The sequence below is a fragment of the Lissotriton helveticus genome, chromosome 5_1 (assembly GCF_964261635.1).
Source record: "Lissotriton helveticus chromosome 5_1, aLisHel1.1, whole genome shotgun sequence".
Lineage (NCBI taxonomy): Eukaryota > Metazoa > Chordata > Amphibia > Caudata > Salamandridae > Lissotriton > Lissotriton helveticus.
This window is the reverse complement of record NC_136065.1, coordinates 2,067,893,032-2,067,897,535: the sequence shown is the minus strand read 5'-3', so window position 1 is coordinate 2,067,897,535 and position 4,504 is coordinate 2,067,893,032.

The following is a 4,504-nucleotide window of genomic DNA, read 5'->3' as shown; positions in this document are numbered from 1 at the left end:
GAGGTGGGCGATAGCCCAAGTTCAATTGGAATATTAGAAACTTGTTTTATGTCTGGTATACGGCCCAACATAGATGACCCTAAGCTGTTTGAACAACTAAGTATTGAGCTATTAGAGTGGGAGGGCGAATTGCTGGTGATGGGAGACTTTAATTGTGTAATCGATTATATAATCGACTCTACAGGACAGGGCTCCCCTCGTAGGATGCGTAAGGTCAGGTCAGCCATTTTGGAATTGGGTAGATTGCTTATTATAAAAGATATATGGCGCTCTAAATGTCCTAATCTAGCGGGGTATAGATATTACTCAGCGCCCCACAGATCCTGCTCAAGAATTGATATGGTTTGGGCGACCGACCAAATAGTGGGTAACTGTAAGATTGAACTGTGTCCGAGGATCACTTCTGACCACAACCCGATACTATTAGAGTTTGAGAATGGTGACTCGAGGCCGGATGCACGACAATTTACATTCCCAAGATACTTACTGACTGATCTGGGGTTCGTGACTTCTTTAAAAAAACATATTAAAGAATTTATCGAGTTGAACATTAACTCAGCTACTATTAATATAGTTTGGGACGCATGTAAATGCAGTATAAGGGGGTTCATTCAACAACACATTTTTAGAACTAATGCTGAAAATCTTAGAGCTACTAAGAGAACCACTTCTAATATATTACAAATGGAGCGGAAACTAGCAGCACAACCAAACATGTAAATACAAACATTGAGGAGCTAAGATTAGAACTTCTAAAACTACAATCTTCTCTTAAAAAGATACTAAGAGATAGATACTGCACTAAAATACATAAGTACAAGCTAGCTCAATATGAAGGAGGAGATAGAATTGGAAAAGTATTGGCATATAAGGTTGCGGACAAGAAGGCGAGAACAAAGATTAAAACGATCAGAGGGTCTGACTCGCATAAATACGATCTGCCAGAACAGATTCTCGCTCAATTTGTTAATTACTATAGAAACTTATATACTCCAGACAATATTCCCACTAGAGCTTTAATTACGCAATATCTAGATAAACATATGCCCAAACAAAGAGACATCGATATAGAAACAGTCCAGCAACTTAGCTTAAAAGTGACACAAGCTGAAATAAGCACAACCATTTCAGCTCTACCAATGGGGAAAGCCGCCGGAGAGGACTGTTTGCCTATGGAATTATACAGGACTTGTGCACAAGAAATATTACCTCTGTTAGAAGCTGTTATTGATTCCATAGACAACTTGGGGAAGGCTCCTACATCGTGGAAAGTTGCCAAAATAATTTTCTTTCCTAAAAAAACCAAACCTCCGGAAGATTGTGGCTCCTACCGGCCGATTTCCCTGCTTAATGCAGATGTTAAAATCTTTGCTAAGATACTAGCAAATCGCTTGACCCCGATTATGCCGACTTTGGTTAATACTCAACAACATGGGTTCGTGATGGGGAGAGACACAACGGCCCATGTTAATACTGCGATTACAGCCTTCGATGTTGCCTCAACTACTCTCACCTCACTCGGAATGGTCATGTTAGATGCAGAGAAGGCATTTGATCGAGTGGGGTTGGAGTATTTGTGGGAGGTACTAAAGAAGGCAGGTATCCAGGGTAAATACTTACAGTGGGTGTGCTCATTGTATGACAACCCGCTGGCCAAGGTCAGTTATGGGGAAAGAGAATCAACAAGCTTTTTTATAGGGAGGGGAACTAGGCAAGGTTGCCCTCTGTCCCCCCTGCTCTTCGCCCTATCTTTAGAGCCATTCTTAAATGCACTCTCTACTCAAGCAAATATTCTTCCATTTATGCACGGCGGAGAGAGCTTAAAAATAACTGCTTTTGCAGATGATATCGCCGTATTTACTACAGATCTAGTTAAAGCTACACCCGAAATAATAAAAGAAGCTGTACACTTTGGCAACGTTTCAGGGTACAAACTTAATGTAGGAAAGACGCAGGTTATTGCCAATTATAAACCTTCGGAACCGATCCCTGGCACATGTCAAAGTGCGACATACTTAGGCATTAGACTAACGTCAAGTCTTGATAAAATCATTACGCTGAATTACGATTCCTTTTTAAAGGAAACAGAAACGATTCTTAAAAAGTGGCACAAAATTCCGATTAGCTTAGTGGGTCGTATAAACTTAGTGAAAATGAAGATTCTACCGAAGGTATTGTACTTATTTAGATCTATCCCTCTTCAACCCAATAAATTCTTCTTAAAAAAACTAGAGGGTATTTGTAGCAGTTTCATATGGGGTTATAAAAAAGCGCATAGGGCATTGAAACTATTAGAACTCCCAATAGAAAAGGGGGGACTAGCATTTCCTGACTTCAGGTTCTATTTTTTAGCCACTTTCTTTCGCCGCATACGAAGTCTGATGAAAAACGAATGTTCACTATTTTATCACCAGCTCATGCTGGGTTCTGATTGTAATCAATTTCTACACCGCCTAAATGACCCTAACTACTTCAAACGAGTGAAATTTAAGTCAGCTAGGCACATTAAAAAATTTGGGACTAAATTATGACTATTGGGAAAATCTCCTTCTATAACGCTGAGCTTAGAATATGGGACAATCCAGGATTACCTGGTATTTTCTCTGACGGAGCAGGTATTCTTTGGGAGAGACATGGTATTAACTCATTGGGGGATCTATACGGCCAGAATGGTTTTATGGATTTTGATGCACTTAAAACTCTATTTAATTTAAGGGACAATATGTACTTTAAATACCTCCAAATAAGAGATTACCTGCTCTTTAAGATGAAAATTATGGAAGTAGCAGAGTCAGACATATTAACATGTATATACTCGAACAAAGTAAAATCATTAGAAGTTTGGGGTATGGATACTTAATGCAAGGTAAAACTGAAGATAACACGAAAATAGCGGCTAAATGGTCTTCCAGACTGGGTATGAACCTCAATCCATCACAGACCTCATATTCTTACGCTATATAAACCGGATTGTTCAATCTTCTGCAAAGAATAGGTAAGTAATTCTTTATTTAGATATAAAAAAACAAAGTGTCCGAAATGTGATCTAGAAGCTGCAGGTATAGAGCATATGCTCTTTTCGTGCCCGGCGCTCTTACCATTTTGGAAAGGGCTGACCGATGTTTTAAATAACAAACAAATTGCTACCCCACCATTGACAGCACAATTAGTTCTACTAGACATCCAGGAAACTAATTGCCCTCACAAAGACTTAATAACTATCATTTATGCATGTGCTAGGCTAGTTATAGCAAGATTATGGATATCAAAAGATGTTCCAGATGTCTTCGAGGGGTGGCTTTTGATCAATGAAATAAACACTATGGAACTTTCGTTAGCAAGACATAGAGGTCATAAGGCTTTGCTAAAGAAGGAAAAAATTTGGTTAAACTTTTTTTGAACTATGATATATCTGAATCAGAAGTGAATGAGGCCAGCTCAAACACAAATATAAATAAATGTATATTACATGTAAGAATATATTTTTATTTATTTATCCTGTTAAGATTTGTACTTGTCAGACCTCTGCTTCTCACGCTCTTTGTCGCCAAATTGTCTTTTCATTTTGTACTGTAATTTTCTTTTAGATATATATTACATATGAACTTTGTTGTTTTGGTCTTCCTGCAATAATAAAAAATATTCAGAATAAAAAAAAAAAAGAGAACAGAGTCATACCAGAATGGCTCCAAACGGATACCAAAAACCTCAATGCAAATGACACCCCTGGTATAAAGGGTAAACACGGTCACGTATCGTGTCTACACAATTTCGCCAAGAACTAAAAGGCTTAAGACAACAGTGGCCATCTTGGTAAATTATCATATTATACAAACACGTCAAAATATGTCAAGATAACCACACTATAGCGAGGTAACCCTCTTATCTGCTAGCCGCATTCGAAAAGGTCAAACACTCAAGGAACCAATCTGGTAAATTAACCAAAAAATCAAAATGATTTACCTATTAGATATATCAACAACAGGTACTCCCAATAAACATAGCAGCTATCTTTTAGTAGTTCTCATAGTCAAGAAATCAATGATAAGATACCTTTACTCATTTTGAGAAATGTATATCATCCTAGTTGAAAAACATCCTCCTAAAAAGATGTTTGACACAAACAGTATATGTATTTTGTTTAAAAGCTTCTCCAAATCCTGAATGGATGTCTTAGCTCCCAGTTTGTGTGAGCATTGCAGGATGACTCTAAAGGGATAGGCTCAACTAAGGGCACCCACAATATCTATACAGTCTACATCATCATAAAGAATCAGTCCCCATATAGAACACTACACAGTGGCTAAAGTCTGCCATTCCACAAATTGGTTAGGACCTTTTTCTACAGCTTTTGCTAACCAAATCCACCTGTTTGCTCTCATTGCTCATATCATGTCTGCGTTTTGGGCATTTAATCATTTCCAAAATAAACCATTTCATGTGGGGCATGTCTCTTCTTTATATAGTCATCCACCAAAGTGCATTTGCCACTTTACAACGTATA